The sequence below is a fragment of the Chiloscyllium punctatum genome, chromosome 4 (assembly GCF_047496795.1).
Source record: "Chiloscyllium punctatum isolate Juve2018m chromosome 4, sChiPun1.3, whole genome shotgun sequence".
Taxonomy (NCBI): Eukaryota; Metazoa; Chordata; class Chondrichthyes; order Orectolobiformes; family Hemiscylliidae; genus Chiloscyllium; species Chiloscyllium punctatum.
Window position 1 is genome coordinate 69,173,510 of NC_092742.1, and position 19,760 is coordinate 69,193,269.

The window sequence follows — 19,760 nt, forward strand, 5'->3', positions numbered from 1 at the left end:
GGAATTTTTCTGCTGGAGCTCAGATTTTGTTTTCCTGTTATAAAATTACACACTGTACAGTTCTGAAACAAGCCCTGCAGTCTCTGCTTCTGTTAATGCTCCTCAGGAGTCTCTTCTGATCTTCATCAGCATTTCCTGCTGTTTCTTTTTAGATATCTTTTTCAAATCAATCAGTTCAGCGATGTTATGATTCACCCCTGGTGCAGATGTGACTTGAATCTGAGCCTCCTGGTTCAGAGGTATAGATATTGCACCACAAGAACCCCTGCTATGCCTTCTTTTTAGATATTTCAAATCAACCTATTCAGAGATGCTACGGTACACCCATGGAGCCTCCTGGTCCAGAGGTTGGACACAACTATGGCACCACAGGTTCTCTCTGCTATGCCTTTCTCACTCATCTGCTTAACTAGCTTCACCTTTACTGCTTCAATACTATCTGCCTTAACCATTTCTTGTGGTTGTAAGTTTCACATTCTTACCATTCTCTAAATGAATATGTTTTTCTGATAAATCTAGTAGGGAATTAGATGACAATTTTATTTTCACAGTCACAAGTTTTAATCTCTTCCGAAATTAGAAATATGTTTCTTCCATCCATAATATCAAACACCATCATAATCTCAAAGAACTCTATCAGGTCACCACTAAACTTTCACTTTTCATGAATAAAGAGATGCAGCTTTTTCAAACTTTCCTAGTGATAGGTTTTCTTGTCTCACTTTGTAGATCTATTTTACACCTTCTTTAGTGCCTCTATGTTATTTATATAATATATAATCATTAATATGTCATTTGGTAAGAAGAGAAAATGTAAAATATAAGGGTATAATCCTGAAGAGGGACTTGGCTGCGTATGTGCATTGAGGGTGGCAGGACAGGATTGAGAGAGCAGTTAAAAAAGTTACAGTTTCCCAGGATTTATTAATAGAGACATAGTGTACAAGGCAAAGGAGTTCATATCAACAAGATAAAAATGTTTCACATCTGGAGGTCTGAAATATATATGAAGAATGCTGTAAAGTCAGCAAGTCTGACACCAGCTGTAGAGGGAGAAACAGATTTAACATTTTGAATCCAGTGTGACTTTTATCTGGAGCTGAAGAGAGGTCAAAATGTAATGGGTTTTATGCTGTTGATAAAGGTTTGAAGGAGCAAGTGAAACAAAAGGGAAATGTGTGGGGGAGAGTAAATACCAAAGTTGTCATGGAACAAACAGCAATCAGAGTGCCAATGGTGGGGGTAAAGAAACAAAGCAATAATCTAGAGTAGGTGTTAGCAGAAGAAACAAGTTAGTTCTCTGAAAAGCAAAAGCAATAATATGCAGACTGGCACCTAGGGGGTAAAAGAATCAAAATGGAGGACAGAGTTCATGGTCTGAAGTTGTTGAACAAATGCTTGAATTTAGAAGGCTGTTTCATAAGTCTGTGTTGGGCTTCACTGTAACAGTGCGATGGTCTGAGGACAGAAATGTGAACACAAGAGTAAGGTGTGGAGTTAAACAGGCAAGGAGCCAAATGGTTGGAGTCACATCTGGGAACTGAGTGTTGATGTTCCATAAAATGGTCAGTCTCCCCACATTTGAATAGATCACATTGTGAGTGGCAAATACAGTAAACTAAATTGAAATAAGTACAAGAAAATCTCTGCTCAGTTGGAAGGAGTGTTTGGGGCCCTTGACAGTGAACAGAAAGGAGGTAAAAGGGAATGTATTATATATTTTGCCATTACATGGGAAGGTATCATGGGAAGGGGTGATATATCGGGGAGTAGGAGATAGAGGTGTGAACCAAGGTTCATGGAGGGAACAGTCAATTCAGAATGTTGACAGGGTGGGAAGGGCATGACATGCTTAATGATGGTATGTTTCTGCATATGGCATAAATGTTGGTGAATGATCATGGTTCTGGGATGGACAGATAAGAGTGAGAGGACAAGTGCAGGAAATGAGTTGGACACAGTTGAGGTAAAAGTAGATGCCAGCACTAGTGCAATCATTGAAGAACCAGAAAGAGAATACTTGGTGAAGACTTGAGTAGAATTGGAATAAAGGAATGTTTCACATAGTTCATGAAAGGACAGACAGAACAATACTCATGGAGTATTCAAAAAGAAAGTACTGGAGATACTCAGCAGTTCTTGCAGCATCTGTGGAGAGAAACAGTATTAACGTTTTGAATGTGATCTGACTCTTCATTAGACATTACAGAGTGCAGAAAAGACATATAAGAATTGATTAAGGGATGTGGATCTTCAGCGACATTGATAGATTAAAGAGGTTGAGACTATTTTCCATGGAGAAGAGAAGGTTGACCTGAAATTTGATAGCGGTCATATAGTCATAGAGTCATCGAGATGTACAGCATGGAAACAGACCCTTTGGTCTAACTCATCCATACCGACCAGATATCCCAATCCAATCTAGTCCCACCTGCCAGCACCTGGCACATATCCCTCCAAACTTTTCCTATTCATATACCCATCCAAATGCCTCTTAAATGTTGCAATTACACCAGCCTCCACCACCTCCTCCAGCAGCTTATTCCAGACATGTACCACCCTCTGCATGAAAAAGTTGCCCCTTAGGTCTCTTTTATATCTTACCCCCCTCACCCTAAAAATATGCCCTCTCTTTCTGGACTCCCCGACCCCAGGCAAAAGACTTTGATTATTTATCCTATCCATGCCCCTCATAATTTTGTAAACCTCTATAAGGTCACCCCTCAGGCTCCGACACTCCAGGGAAAACAGCCCCAGCCTGTTCAGCCTCTCCCTGTAGCTCAGATCCTCCAACCCTGACAACATCCTTGTAAATCTTTTCTGAACCCTTTCAAGTTTCACAACATCTTTCTGATAGGAAGGAGACCAGAATTGCACGCAATATTCCAACAGTGGCCTAACCAATGTCCTATACAGCTGCAACATGACCTCCCAACTCCTGTACTCAATACTCTGACCAATAAAGGAAAGCATACCAAACACCTTCTTCACTATCCTACCTACCTGCGACTCCACTTTCAAGGAGCTATGAACCTGCACTCCAAGGTCTCTTTGTTCAGCAACACTCCCGACGACCTTACCATTAAGTGTATAAGTCCTGCTAAGATTTGTTTTCCCAAAATGCAGCACCTCGCATTTATCTGAATTAAACTCCATCTGCCACTTCTCAGCCCATTGGCCCATCTGGCCAAGATCCTGTTGTAATCTGAGGTAACCCTCTTCCCTGTCCACTACATCTCCAATTTTGATGTCATCTGCAAACTTACTAACTGTATCTCTTATGCTCACATCCAAATTATTTATGTCAATGGCAAAAAGTAGAGGGTCCGGCACCAATCCTTGTGGCACTCCACAGGTCACAGGCCTCTACCACCACCCTCTGTCTTCTACCTTTGAGTCAGTTCTGTATCCAAATGGCTAGTTCTCCCTGTATTCCATGAGATCTAACCTTGCTAATTAGTCTCCCATGGAGAACCTTGTCAAACGCCTTACTGACGTTCATATAGATCACATCTACTGCTCTGCCCTCATCAATGCTCTTTGTTACTTCCTCAAAAAACTCAATCAAGTTTGTGAGACATGATTCCCATGCACAAAGCCATGTTGACTATCCTTAATCAGTCTTTGCCTTTCCAAATACATGTACATCCTGTCCCTCAGGATTCCCTTCAACAACTTGCCCACCACCGAAGTCAGGCTCACCGGCCTATAGTTTCCTGGCTTGTCTTTACCGACCTTCTTAAACAGTGACACCACGTTTGTCAACCTCCAGCCTTCTGCCACCTCACCAGTGACTATTGATGATACAAATATCTCAGCAAGAGGCCCAGCAATCACTTCTCTGGCTTACCATAGAGTTCTGGGGTACACCTGATCAGATCCTGGGGATTTATCCACCCTTACCCATTTCAAGACATCCAGCACTTCCTCCTCTGCAATCTGGACATTTTGCAAGATGTCACCATCTATTTCCCTGCAGTCTATATCTTTCATATCCTTTTCCACAGTAAATACTGATGCAAAATATTCATTTAGTGTCTCCTCCATTTTCTGTGGCTCCACACAAAGGCCGCCTTGCTGATCTTTGAGGGGCCCTATTCTCTCCCTAGTTATCCTTTTGTCCTTAATATATTTCTAAAAACTCTTTGGATTCTCTTTAACCCTATTTGCCAAAGCTATCTCATGTCCCCTTTTTGCCCTCCTGATTTCCCTTTTAAGTATACTCCTACTTCCTTCTTTTTCTTAACCAAACCCTCAATTTCTTTAGTCATCCAGCATTCCCTATACCTGCCAGCCTTTCCTTTCACCCTAACAGGAATATACTTGCCCTGGATTCTCGTTATCTCATTTCTGAAGTCTTCCCATTTTCCAGCAGTCCCTTTACCTGCGAACATCTGCCTCCAATCAGCTTTCGAAAGTTTTTGCCTAATACCGTCAAAATTGGCCTTTCTCCAATTTAGAACTTCAACTTTTAGATCTGGTCTATCCTTTACCATCACTATTTTAAATCGAATAGAATTATGGTCGCTGGCCCCAAAGTGCTCCTCCACTGACACCTCAGTCACCTGCCCTGCCTTAGTTCCCAAGAGTAGGTCAAGTTTTACAACTTCTCTAGTAGGTACATCCACACACTAAATCAGAAAATTGTCTTGTACACACTTAAGAAATTCCTCTCCATCTAAACCCTTAACACTATGTCAGTCCCAGTCTATGTTTGGAAAGTAAAAATCCCCTACCATAACTACCCTATTATTCTTATTACCCTATAGCTGAGATCTCCTTAGAAGTTTGTTTCTCAATTTCCCTCTGATTATTAGGGGGTCTATAATACAATCCCAATAAGGTGATCATCCCTTTCTTATTTCTCAGTGCCACCCAAATAACTTCTGGGAATATCCTCCCTCAGCACAACTATAATGCTATCCCTTATCAAAAATGCCACTCCCCCTCCTCTCTTGCCTCCCTTTCTATCCTTCCTGTAGCATTTGTATCCTGGAACATTAAGCTGCTAGTCCTGCCCATCCCTGAGCCATGTTTCTGTAATTGCTATGTTATCTCAGTCCCATGTTCCCTAACCATGCCCTGAGTTCATCTGTCTTCCCTGTTCGGCCCCTTGCATTGAAATAAATGCAGTTTAATTTATTAGTCCTACCTTGTCCCTGCCTGCCCTGACTGTTTGACTCACTTCTGTTCTCAGCTGTACCCGTCTCAGATCAATCTCTTTCCTCACTATCTCCTTGGGTCCTGCCCCCCTCCCCACCCCCCCCTCCACTTTACTAGTTTAAATCCTCCCGAGCAGTTCTAGCAAATTTCCCTGTCAGTATATTAATCCCCTTCCAATTTAGGTGCAATCAGTCCTTCTTGTACAGGTCACTTCTACCCCAAAAGAGATTCCAATGATCCAAAAATGTGAATCCTTCTCCCATACACCAGCTCCTCAGCAATGCATTCATCTGCTCTATCCTCCTATTCCTGCCCTCACTAGCTCGGAGCACTGGGAGTAATCCAGATATTACTACCCTTGAGGACCTCCTTTTTAAATTTCTACCTAACTCTCTATAATCTCCCTTCAGAATCTCAACCATTTCACTTCCTATATCGTTGGTTCCAATGTGGACAATGACCTCTTGCTGGCCCTTCTCCCCCATGCGAACATCCTTGATCCTGGCACCAGGGAAACAACTAACCATTCTGCTTTTTCTCTGCTGGCCACAGAAACATCTGTCCGTTCCTCAGACTACAGAATCCCCTAACACAATTGACCTAACAAATTGAACACAGTTTGGAAGAGTGGTCCAGGAAATGGCTGATGGAATTCAATGTGAGCAAATGCGAGGTCTTGCACTTTGGAAAAAAGAATACAAGCATGGACTACTTTCTAAACAGTGAGAAAATTCGTAAAGCCAAGGTACAGAGGGATCTGGAAGTGCTAGTTGAGGATTCTTTAAAGGTAAACATGCAGGTTGAGTCTGTGATTAAGATAGCGAATGCAATGTTGTCAATTATCTCAAGAGGGTTGGAATATAAAAGCAGCGATGTGCTACTGAGACTTTATAAAGCTCTGGTTAGGCCCCATTTGGAGTACTGTGTCCAGTTTTGGTCCCCACACCTCAGGAAGGACATACTGGCACTGGAGCGTGTCCAGCGGAGATTCACATGGATGATCGCTGGAATGGTAGGTCTAACATATGAGGAAGGGGAGATCTAATCGAAACTTACAAGATAATACATGGCTTGGAGAGGGTGGACGCTAGGAAATTGTTTCCGTTAGGCGAGGAGACTAGGACTCGTGGACACAGCCTTAGAATTAGAGGGGGTCAATTCAGAACAGAAATGCTGAGACATTTCTTCAGCCAGAGAGTGGTGGGCCTGTGGAATTCATTGCCACAGAGTGCAGTGGAGGCTGGGACGCTAAATGCCTTCAAGGCAGATATTGATAAATTCTTGATGTCACACTTCCGCTCCTATGTGTTATGGTCTTGTGGTCTTATGATCTCTTGGAAGGCAATGTACCCCTCATTGCATTAGAGCTAGTTTCAATACCAGAAACTTGGCTGTTCATGCTACGTTCCCCTGTGAATTCATCACCCCCTACATTTTCCAAAACAGCATACCTGTTTGGAATGGCTATAACCACAGAGGACTTCTGCCCTCGGTGCCTACCTCTCTTACCCTTCCTGGAGTTGACCCATCTATGTGCCTGTATCTGAGACAGTTCCCCCTTCCTATAACTGCCATCCATCACATACTGTTGCTGTTGCAAATTCCTCATCTCTTCTAACTGTCTCTCCAAATGATCCATTCGATCTGATAAGATTCGCACCCAACAGCATTTATGGCAGATATAATCCGCAGTAACCCTTAAACTCTCTTTAAACTCCCACATCTGACAAGAAGTACATATCACTCTATTAAAGGCCATTTTTTGCTCTTTCACAATCTACAGACCCAGAAAATAACACCGTCTTATTGCCCTACAAAACATTGCACCAGGTTAAATTAATAGTTATGGCTTGTATTTTAAGTTTAATCAAGAGACTTATCTCCAAAAACTTATAATCAAGAAATAACCCACTGTACTCACTGCTGCAGCCTTACTATTGGACAGACTTAAAACAACAATTAAATTATCTGATTCTGTGTTGAGAACTCTGCGAAACAGGTTCCTCCAAGATTAGTTATGAAATTCACTGTTTGTTAATTCAAAATCATGATACGGAATGATAGGGAAACACTGTTTCCACTTGTGGAAGCTTTGAGAACAAATGGGCACAGATTTAAGGCAATGGCAAAGGAAGCAATAGCAACACAATAGGACATTTTCATGCAGTGAATGATTAGGATCAATTTGCTGCCTAAGACCGTAATGGAGGCAGGTTTAATCAAAGCATTCAACAGGGATTATTATCTTTGGAGAGAAGGTGGGCGAGTGGTACAAAATAAATTGCTTCCATAGAGAGTTGGTTCACACACAATGGGCTGGATGGCCTTTTTCTGTACTGGCACAATCTGTGAATTTTCAGATAACATGGAGATAAGAGACAGGACTTTCCCTGCAATCTTCATGATTCCAGCATTGAAATTAAGTGGAATTATAAACCTAGGTTATGTGTGGGAAGCAGTTACCGGCCTGTGGGCTTTCTGGAATACTGTATATAAGTTGGTGGCCAGAGGGCAGGTTTACCATTAATTTAAGCATGAAGGGTATGTTCTTGAAGCTGGAGAGCCAATAGGAAGCTTTACAACATGGAAAAAGGCACACTTACTTTCAGGTCAGTGAGAGAGGGTGTCCCACAATGGAAGGGAGCTCTCCCCAATTTTTAAACCTTAAAATTTAAAAAAGCCAATGAGAGTTGAGGCCCAATTTTGAAGAGGGCCTGCAGGCCTCACAATGGCCTGAAATTGCAGCTGCAACCAGGCAGGAGGGGATGACCTCAAGGCTGCCCGAAGCACTGGTCCTCTGACTGTCTGCAGCCAATTGCATAGTTTCCCAAAAAATTATATTCATCACCAAAGATCTCTTTAATAAAAGTCAAAAATTGAACTTTGAATCAGGCATGTGTGAGTTCCAAATGCAATTCTGAACTATTACATGGACCTTGCACTATTGGTTGGCACTGAAGTACTTCAAATTTTGAACTGCACTGGAATTCAACTGAGATAAAACAGGCATGACCCAGAATGAACCATTAGTACAAGGGTGTCAACATCATCAAAGACCCCTCCCAGCCTGAGAGAGAGAAGATCATCTTCTCTCTTCCATCAGGCAGAAGATACAGAACCTTGGGTCCACATACCAATAGGTTCAAGAGAAGTTTCTTCCCTGCTGTTATTAAACCACTGAATGGACCTCTCTAATTTCAAATCTAATGTTGATCTTGCTTTTGTGCACCTCCTCTGCAGCCGTAACCTTGCATGCCTCCCTTTGTCTAAACACCCTATGATCTGTTTGTCCTTGTATGTTATGATTTGCCTGTACTGCACACAAAACAAAACTTTTCACTTTTCAAAACTTTTAGGTACACATGACAACAATAAATCAAATCAGAAAGAATCCTGAAGGACATTAACAAATGCCAGGAGGCCAAAAGTAAATAAACTATGTGGCGTTAGCTGCAGAAACTAGAAATACAATGTCAGCATTGTACAATGTCAAGTTTTTAGGACAAAGAACATAGAATATTGCAGCCCTTTGGCCCTCAATGTTGCACCAAACTATGGAACCAATGTGAAGCCCATCTAACCTACATTATCCCATTTTCATCCATATGTCTATCCAATGACCATTTAAATCCCCGTAAAGCTGGTGAATCTACTACTGTTGCAGACAGGGCATTCCACGCCCCGACTACTCTCTGAGTAAAGAAACTACCTCCGACATCTGTCCTATATCTATCACCCCTCAATTTAAAGCTATGTCCCCTCATGCTAGCCATCACCATCTAAGGAAAAAGGCTCTCACTATCTACCCTAATTTACCCGCCGATTATCTTGTATGTCTCAATTAAGTCAGCTCTCAACCTTCTTCTCTCTAACGAAAACAGCCTCAAGTCCCTCAGCTTGTCCTCATCAGACCTTCCCTCCATACCAGGCAAAATCCTAGTAAATCTCCTCTGAACCCTCTCCAAAGCTTCCACATCCTTCCAAAATGCAATAACCAGAACTGTATGCAATACTCCAAGTGCAGCCGCACCAGAGTTTCGTACAGCTGCAGTATGACCTTTTGGCTCCGAAACTCAACCCTTCTACCAATAAAAGCTAACGCACCATCTGCCTTCTTAACAACCATATCAACCTGGTGGCAACTTTAAGATGTCTCTGCTGTTCCTGTTGCTCCTTCCAAAGCGAATCATCTCACACCTTTCTGCATTAAATTCCATTTGCTTCCTCTCAGCCCAGCTCTGCAGCTTATCTATGTTCCTCTGTAACCTGCAACATCTTTCAACACTATCCACAACTCTACCGACCTTAGTGTCATCTGCAAATTTACTAACCCATCCTCTTACTCTCTCATCCAGGTCATTTATAAAAATCACAAATAGCAGTGGCCCCAAAACAGATCCTTGTGGTACACCACTAGTAACTGAAACTCCAGGATGAATATTTCCCATCAAGCATCCCACCCTCTGTCTTCTTTCAGCTGGCCAACGTCTTATCCAAACCGCTACATCATCCTCAATCCCATACCTCCGTATTTTGTGCAATAAAGCCTACTGTAGGAACCTCATTAAACATCTTACTGAAATCCCTATACACCAGATCAACCACTTCACCCTCATCCACCTGTTTGGTTACCATCTCAAGGAACTCAATAAGGCTTGTGAGACACAACCTACCCTTCACAAAACCATGTTGATAATCCCTAATCAACAATTCCTGTCCAGTGATTATAAATTTGATCTCTTGTAACCTTTTCCAACACTTTACCCGCAACAGAAGTAAGGCTTACTGGTCTATAATTACCAGGGTTGTCTCTAATCCCCTTCTTGAAAAAGGGAACAACATTTGCTATCCCCCAGCCTTCTGGCATCATTCCTGTAAACAATGAGGACATAAAGATCAAAGCCAAAGGCTCTGCAATCTCCTCCCTGGCTTCCTAGAGAATTCTAGGATAAATCCAATCCAGCCTAGGGGACGTATTTATTTTCACACTTTGTTATATCTTTAATAGATCCAGTTTTGATTCTGTTCCATAAAGAGTCCTTGAAGATAGCTTACCAGAATATTAATGAATTTTCGATCAAAAAACCAAAAGAACTTTGGTTGCTAGAAATCTGAAACAAGAACAGAAATTGCTTGAAAACGTCAGCAGGTCTGGCAGCATCTGTGGAGAAAAATCATAGTTAACTGATAGGACCTTCTGAGATTTTCCAGCAATTTCTGTTTTTATTATCAAATCTTAATTTGTTCATTATCAGGAATGTCTTAGGTAATTTTTGTTCACCTACAGGGGAATGATTAAGATGACCAGATGAATAATTCTGTGCTGTGGTTAATTTATATGAGTCAGTTTAGAAATGACAAGACATAGGAACTTCAGTACAAACCAAGAAAATAGAGTTAGATCTTCTTTTTGAAGAGAACTATCCAGTTCTGTAATGGCCAGAATATATAAAGTAAATGAACTCACTATGGCCATGAGAAGGGATCCTGAGTGAGTTTCTGCAAATGTAAGGCATTGATTTATAGAGAGTAGATAGGTTTAGAATGAGGAATGATATTCAATCTCTTGGTTTTGGAGAGGTATTTCCCAAAACCTTTTTCCTAAATTGACCTGTTTCTCTCTTTGTTCTAATGCCTTTTCAAAGAGGTTGTGTAAATGGGAGTAGTGATCTGAAAGAATTTGAAAGTGGCACCAATGATTGATAGGCTGGATCAACTACTTGGTGTTTTCACATATGAATGGAAACAAAAACACTGATAGGAAGGCAAACAATAATTTCCTTGAATAATATAAATGTCCAATTGTCACCCAAACTTTATTAATACAAATTTAATACATTTTTTTAATATCTATTTTATTTAAATGCCTTCTTCTATCCTCCACTCCTTTAAAGCGGTTTTGGAGCTTCGCTGTATTAAAGATGCTATGTAGGTGAAAATTGTTGTTGTCGTTATCGAATCTTTGATGATGATAGCGAGATTTTATAGTTACGTTGCAGCAAATCTTTAAAATGCTGAATCTAGTAGTTGATTCAACAATTGCTGCACATACAAGAATAAACTTTATGTCCACAGATAATGGTTTGAAGAGCTATCCACAACAAAAATAACACATACCAGCCAGGTCATGACATCCCTCCCCCAAATTTCCCATAATGCAACTGTTAGTTGTTCAAAGCTGTTACAGGCCATGAAACCTGAATGATTTTTTAAAATATACCTGGAAATCTGCAATTATTTCTTAAATATGTAAAATAGTTGCAATATTTTCAGCATGCACTGACAAATAATGAGAGCACAATACTACAATGGAGAAGAAAATATGAAGAGCATGAAAACTTCTAGGTCCACACACCATCTGGTTGGGAGTTATAAGCCACTTGTTAAGGCAGTAACCGAAAATGTCATTGTGGATTTACAAAGGGAACCACAGCTTCTAAAAAAATGACTACAAACTATAAAGCCGCATTACTCACTGAGAATATCTTCTCGAATGTGAGCTAGACTCATCCTCTATACATGTGTTTGTAGCCTTTAAAAAAGTCAGTATGCTTTGCACCTATTTGTTCAGTAAAGTGAAAGACCCAGATCTTGGACCAGTAATAGCAACAATATTTTCAATATTCACCATTATTACTCTACTGAAACTGATGGCAACTTTGTAAATCCACAAATGCATAGAATTGTGTCGAAATCCAGAAGTGATTAACAGTGATTCTACATTTTTCCAAAGAATGCATTGTTGAGGCAGCCTCAAACTGTAAGCAATGGAAATTAATTGGATTGATGAGAACTTCTACTTTTATGCTATTAGTATCATTTAAAAACCCTTGAATAAGTTGAACCTTCTTGAAAAGGGATTGGCTCACAAACGGAAAATAGAACAATGGCTTAATTAGATCATTTTCAGGTTGGCAAACTAACTAGTGAAGTGCCAACTGGTTTAATGTGAGGCTGCAATTGTTTACAAACTAGTTTAATAATTTAGATTAAGGGACTCAGCATATTTTTGCCAAATTTGCTGATTTAAGTAAGAGAGCAAGTTGTGAGAAGGCTAGAAAGAATCTACACAGATTAAGTGAGTGGGCAAATTATTGGCAGATGGATTATAAAGTGGGAGATTGTGAAGTTGTCAACTTTGGCAGAATAATAGAAAAGTTGAATATCATTTAATATTACAGAATTCTGTGGTACAGAGAGAATCTGGATCTCTACAAATCAATCACAAAAGGTTACTGGGTAGCAACAAATAAATAAGAAGGTAAATGGTATAATGAGTCTTTTTTATAAGGGGATTGAGTGTGCAAGTAGGGAAACCTTATTGCATTTGTACATTTAAGATGGAGATGTGGAGGAATTTCTTTTCTACAGGGGTCGTTAATTTTTGCAAATCTCCAACCTAGGGAGCTATAGAGACGATATCATTGAACATATTCAAAGCTGAGCTTAACAGATTACAAAGGAGTCAAGTATTAAGAGGGGAAGACAGGACAATGGATTTAAAGCCATGATCAGATTAACCATGATCTTAGTAAATGGCCTAGTCACGCAGATATATTTTTAGGTCCTTCATAATTAACGTCATTTTAAAATGTATTAATAAACTACCAAACTTGCAAATTTGCTTTTCTGTGAAAATATTCACCATATAATAAACTTTGGAATGTTACCTTCTACTCTTTCTTCATTGTTTTAACCAGTTCAATAAAGAACTTTTTCCCACCTGACAAAGAGACAAACTGAGAGCATTACCTATACTTTCAAAAAATACTCTCCAATTTCTTGTGCAATTAGCACATTTTCTGTTTAATTTCAAATTAGCAACATCCACATATTTTCTTCTCCTTGGTACTTCAAAGTGATCCTTCTCTGATTTCTTAATCTTCTCCTATTCAAATTTCTTCCAAACAAAGGTCAATTTGTAGTTCTCAAGACTCTCAACCAGCCCCCTTCCACCTTGTTTATTTTCCATTCACTTTTCTAAGTATTCTTGTCAGTTGCTAATATCTATATAGCATGTGGCCACATTTTGCAATGAGGTGAATCAATGATGAAGGCAGAGTGGTTGACATTGTCCAAATGGAATTTCAGCAAGGCTTTTGACAAGGTTCACATTGTAAACTGGTTAGCAAGATTAGATTACATGGAATCCAGGAGAAACTAGCCAATTGGATACAAAATTGCCTTAAAGGTAGGAGACAGAGTGGGGTGGTAAAGGGTTGTTTTTTGGATTGGAGGCCTGTGACAGTGGTGTTCTGCAAGGATTGGTGCTGGGTCCACTGCTTTTTGTCATTTATGTAAATGATTTGGAAGTGAATATGGAGGTATGGTTAGTAAGTTTTCAGATGACACCAAAATTGATGATGTAAAGAACAGCGAAGAAGCTTACCTCTGAGTATAACGGGACCTTGATCAGATGGACCAAAGAACTGAGGAGCGGCAGATGGAGTTGAATTTAGGTAAACGTGAGGTGTTGCAATTTGTGAAGGCAAACCAAGACTGGACTTATATGGTTAATGGTAGAGTCACTGGGGAGTGTTGCTGAATAAAGAGACAAGGAGTGCCGGTATATAGTTCTTTAAAAGTGGAGTCATAGGTAGACAGGGTGATGAAGAAGGTGTTTGTCATGTTTGTCTTCATTGGTCAGTGCATGGAGTATAGGGATTGCGGCTATAGAGGACATTGGCTAGGCTACTTTTAGAATTTTGCATTTGATTCTGGTCTCCCTGCTATGGGAAAGATGTTAAATTTGAAAGGGTTCAGAAAAAATTCAGAAGGATGTTGCTGTAATTGGAGAATTTGAGCTTTAGGGAGAGGGTGAATAGTCTGGAGCTTTTTTCCCTGGAGCATTGGAAGATATGGGGTGACCTTATAGAGGTTTATAAAATCATGAGGGGCATGGATAGGATGAATAGCCAAGGTTTTTTTTCCAGGTTGGGGAGTTCAAAACTTGAGGACATACATTTAAGGTGAGGGAGGAAAGACTTAAAAGGGACCTGAGGGGCAAACTTTTCACGCAGAGGGTGGTGCGTCTATGGAACAAACTGCCAGAGGAAGTGGTGGAGGCTGGTACAATTACAACATTTAAGAGGCATCTGAAAAGGTACATGAACAGGAAAGGTTTAGAGAAAAATGGGCTAAATGCTAGCAAATGGGATTAAGTCAGATTGGGATGTTTGGTCAGGGCAAACAGGTTTTCCAGAAGGGTCTGTTTTTGTGTCAGATAATTTTATGACTCTATGCCACTACTGCTTTTGGTTTTGTATAAACAGTAAATTCTGCCTGAAATGCGCTAAATAATCAATGTGAAAGAATTACATATTAATGGAAACTGATAAGACATATGGCATGTTCAAGCAGGAGCAATCATTTATCAACAATCTATGGTCATGAGGCCTCATTAATGTGATTTAATGTATAATGAATCATCATTTCCCTTCAAGAAAAAAATGATGCAATTTCTACAGAGAAAGGGGATAGATGGATCTTGTGAGATCACTGGAAGATGCTAAAGGTTAGTTTTGTTGAATAGCAGTTTTGTTCGACCATATGGTTTCTTCTTATTCCCCAAATCCCTCAGCTTCCACCTAAATATTTAAATAGGTGTGTCCTAAATGACATGTTGCTCAACATGGCACAACACATCTATTTCCCAAAGACCACACCTAAGACATTTAAACTCAAAATATTAACAAATCTCTTATCTATTGCACATCATCTCATAAATCATATCCTTAACAATGCACCTCACCTAACACAAAATATTCCTCATCTATTGCAAAATATGTTATATCGAATGCACTTCTGACCTAAAATAATGAATATGCCTAATATAACTTGGAACCATTTTCTGACAGATTTTTCAGATCAGGTATTGATTAACTGACCATTTGGCTATTTTCGCAAATATGGCAAAATATTATGAGCTTTGTGATATATTAATTGGACTTCATATTGTAATTTCACAACTTGTCATGACTATTTACTGTTTTTATTTTCGATAATTCATTAAGCATCCTTCAAAATAATTCTCAACAAATTTATATACACATTTTATAATATGTTTCCATTGTGGCCTCACCTACTATATTTCGCAATTCTGTCAGTAATCTGAGCCTAATGAATACATGCTTGAGTAAGTTAATAATCCTCATCCTTAATAAGATATAAAAGCTGCACTGTAAAGATATTTAAAGAAATAATTATTCTATTGAACAGATATTTTCTATATCAATGCTTTATCAATTTATATTTAAAACTGTTGAATAATTTTATTCTAATCAGCAATTCCTTTTACAAGTTGCTCCATTTTACTGAGACTGTGCAGGTTTCAGATGTGACCCAACCCAGCCCTAGCTAGCTCGGCAAACAGCTTGACAAATGAGGCAGTCTAAATCCAAGCATAGTTCCCTAGTGGTTAACTTAGAGGCTGCATTTGCAGCACAGAGCCTCAGCTGTCTTCTCAGACATTTCTCTCTTCTCAGCAGCAACCGCATGACAACCACAATCTGAGGCTGTGGCCAGCTCCCCTTAATTTACAACTCTTACATTATTTGCAATCAAGCAGAATTGCAAATAAGCACCACCTATTGGCATACACAATACACTTTAAAAAGCTTTTAAAGTCAAAGATCATCTTTCCCATATCTATATTTTTATGGACATATATGTCCAACAGTCTGAAGTCTGGTTAAGTAGTGACATATGATTTGTGATCAGACTGATTAAAAATTTCAGCATAACACAGAAGGTACCGATGAACAAAAAAAATTATTAAATCACTCAAGCGTCCACTCCTGCCCTAATCAAATGAGTCCTAAAGGCCAGTATAATACACATTTAGTACCTGTCTTTAGAAGCATATCATAAAATATTGAATGTCTTATATTTCACAAAACGTCACTTAAGACTAAAAGATATGCTTTCTTTTCACATTGCACATTATTATAATGAACACTTTACACACACACACATCTTACAGAATAAAATAATTTTTTTTCTAATATATAGTTTAACATAGACAATTCATAAAATAATTATAACATGAATATTTAACCACCACAGAATTACTGTTATCACATAGATTTTTAACTTACTGGATATATTGTAATTTATATTAACATAATCTGCAAAAAGTCTTTAAACATTAATGCAAAGAAAGGCTACCTTAAGGCTAAAGCCAAATAAGAATTAAGTTGCTGGCTGCAGGATAAATTTACAACAATCAACAGCACTTTCAATATAACACTCAGCTGTTTGATTTTTGAAAAGCTTATGCCTACACATTGCTCCCTTTAATGAACAATGTACGATATTATAAGAGTATGAAAACACACAATTATTTGTGGCATTAATGAAGCATTGTTAGATTGTGCAACATTCTCAGCTTAATTATTTTATGTTTTGTCAAACTAGTTAAGGTAGATTTTCCAATAATGTAAGAAAAAAAGTAAAAAAAAACAAGTTGAGAAGGCTTGAGTTTGTACATTAGGAGTCGAGGCCTTCATCTTATTCCCATCTGCAGAATACAATCTATTGATGCGGCAGCCTCCCTCACAAGATTTGAATAATACCAAACACAAAGAAAAAATCTCTGGAGGCGTTTCTGCCACAGCACATTGGAGTTCAATTCTGAAGTCTGAGACAATCACCAATTGTTAGTTTTTAAAAGAAATCCTAGTGGCAAAGAACTTACCATTTCCTTTTATACCATTTTTCCTTCGGTTTATTCGTGGCTCTAAGGATGCGCTAGGAGGTGTCTCATTTGACCTGCTGCATGCTGCTATGACATCAGTCAGATGATACAGTTCATTATGGGAAAGACTACTGTTGCTATGGAAACTGAGATGTGATGTGAATTTTTACTGCAAGCCCATTGGCACGTACCACATTAAGGGACCACCTTGTTCTATAAGACTTTGGCTGGAGACAACAGTTTTCTATAATAGAGGAAACCGAGAGAGAACTGCCTTACAATGCAACTCTTTCTGCAAGTCAGAACATTTCACTTGTAACATGGAGTATTTACAGTAAAAAAGCAATATAGCAATAATAATAGGAAATGTGCCTCCTTGGAAACACATAAGAAAGAGAAAGAATTTTGATATAGTAATAAAAGTATTTGATTAATTAGTACAATCTAAACTGATTTCCATGACTTGAGGGGTACATTTTAACTTTTTCCACTGCCTGGGACACTAGCACAAGTGATTTGATTGCTTGTCATACACATAGATAAGAAACCTGGTGGGCTTGTAAGAGAGGCAACCAATTGATGGTGGACCAAAAGTGGCATTTCATTCAGAATGCACTACCTGATAGGATGATGCATCAATTGTAGCCTGTAAAAAGGAATTCTATAAACTCTTCAACAAAATACTTATACTGATGTAAGGAAAGAGCACATGAGTCGGACTAACTGGATTAGTCTAGAAAACAGTTGGTGCAAACAGACTGGCCAAATGATTTCTTTCTATGCTGTGCTACATTGTGGTTGTCACATTCAATGATTTACTTCAGTACTCTGACCACTGGTATCCCGAAAGAGATCTTCTACACGGTGGTTTGCTTCAAGCAATCATCCCTTTAATATACAAAACAAAGCTGCGAATCAGATAAAAGGCCTCCAAGAGCAATTTTCATTGATAAGTCTATGGGCCCAGATTTTCCCAATTGTGCATGAGGAGAGGCATCAAAATTGAAAGTTTAGTGTTATTATTTTGAATCAAGAAGAGCAGAGGTGCCCCTTCAGATTCACTAGAATACTGACAGAAGACTATCCTCCACTAGAAATGAGGACACCGACCAGGATGGAAATGTGACACATCCTGGCTGAGGCTGTTGTAACATTCAGCAGCTTTACTGCCGTATGAAGATATTCTCGAGCTTGATTTGTGATACCCACTATCAATTTTGCCTATGCATTCTGTCTGATAGAGGATGTTGGAGTATTTCTGCCAGATTTTTACTTGCATATTTTGTATTATTCGGAATTTCCACTTTATTATTATGTTTAGTCTTTTTCTGTACCAGAAGACATAGGAGTGGAAGTAAGGCCATTTGGCCCATCAAGTCCACTCCACCATTTAAGCATGGCTGATGAGCATTTCAACTCCACTTACCCGCACTCTCCCCATAGTCCTTAATTCCTGGTTTCTATTAGACCTCCCCTCAACCTTTCAAACTCTATTGAATACAATCCCAGGATCCTCAGCCATTCATCGTATATTAGGCCTATCATCCCAGGGGTCATCCGTGTGAATCTCCACTGGACACGCTCCAGTGCCAGTATGTCCTTCCTGAGGTGTGGGGCCCAAAATTGGACACATTATTCCAAATGGGGCCTAACTAGAGTTTTATGAAGTCTCAGAAGCATATCGCTGCTTTTATATTCCAACCCTCTTGAGATAAATGACAACATTACATTCGCTTTCTTAATCATAGACTCAACCTGCAAGTCAACTTTTAGAGAATCCTGGACTAGCACTCCCAGATCCCTTTGTACTTCAGCCTTATGAATTTTCTCACCATTTAGAAAATAGCCCATGCCTATATTCTTTTTTTCCAAAGTGCAAGACCTCACATTCCCCTATCTATTTTGCATGTTTTATATGTTTTTTTTACATTTTTTGTGTTTTAAATGTTGTGTCACTTTCTTTGACATATTTTAGATATCTTCAAGTTGTTACAAGATAATTCAACAGTGGGTCCAGTTGATTTGAAAGGTAATTTTGGCCCAGATTTTCAAGTTTCCAGATAATCAAGGTTGATTGTACCCTGCATGGTATGTGTCAAAGCCCTCAGAACTCCTAATGCATAGACTATGTGATAATTGCACTGGAAATTAAATTTCCATTTTGTAATTACTCAGCATTTGCTATCTGGAAGCCTCCAAAAACATTCCCAATTCTGATTTAGGGTCGTGGACTTCAGAAGGCTAGTACTCCTTACATTAATAGCTAGTCAAGAAATGTTTAAAGATTAAAACATTTTCTCACTTCTGACTAATTGTAAAACTAATCCCCTCTCAAGTCATCAGAAGATAATAATCACTCACTAACCCATCTATCACGCATATCAATGACTCTCACTGAAACACTGGACCCCAGACACCTGCACATGCACACACCCTGAACACGAAGTGACTTCCACACCAACACCCCTCGCCTTCCAAGACAGTCAATTCTCTCATCTACTTACCTGCCACCCTAACCCCTCACGCACCTGTAATCTTGCCTTACTAACCCCTTACCCACATGCCACCCTATTTCCTTGCCTGTTTACCCGCCACACTACTCTTTCTCTCTCATTTACCTTTCACATACTTACCTTCTCTTAGTCGTTGTCAAATTCATCCGTGCTGAAACCAAGACTCTTGTGTGGATAATCAATCATTACTTCATAAGTTGCACCATTTGTATAAACGTTTAAATTCAATAGCCAATTATCTCCCTTTCGTCCTGCCATTCAGAATAAAATAGACTTTCATCAAGCTTCTTTAATGAACTTATAATCAATTTATTATCTAAAACTCTCATTTGCCCTAAATAAGCTTTGCACGTAAATGAATCAATTAGAAAACATGGGTGATTTACTGG

General features: G+C 39.2%; 1 protein-coding gene across 3 annotated transcripts in view; it reads right to left on the reverse strand.

Annotated features, from left to right (window-relative positions):
* akap6 (A kinase (PRKA) anchor protein 6) overlaps positions 1 to 16,963 on the reverse strand; it is a 413,822-nt gene extending 396,859 nt beyond the window's left edge. For all 3 annotated transcript variants that reach the window (XM_072568962.1, XM_072568963.1, XM_072568964.1), the window contains exon 1: positions 16,859 to 16,963. The gene's annotated coding sequence lies outside the window, so the exon portion shown is untranslated. The remainder of the gene's footprint in view (positions 1 to 16,858) is intronic.
* Between the last annotated feature and the right edge of the window lie 2,797 nt (positions 16,964 to 19,760).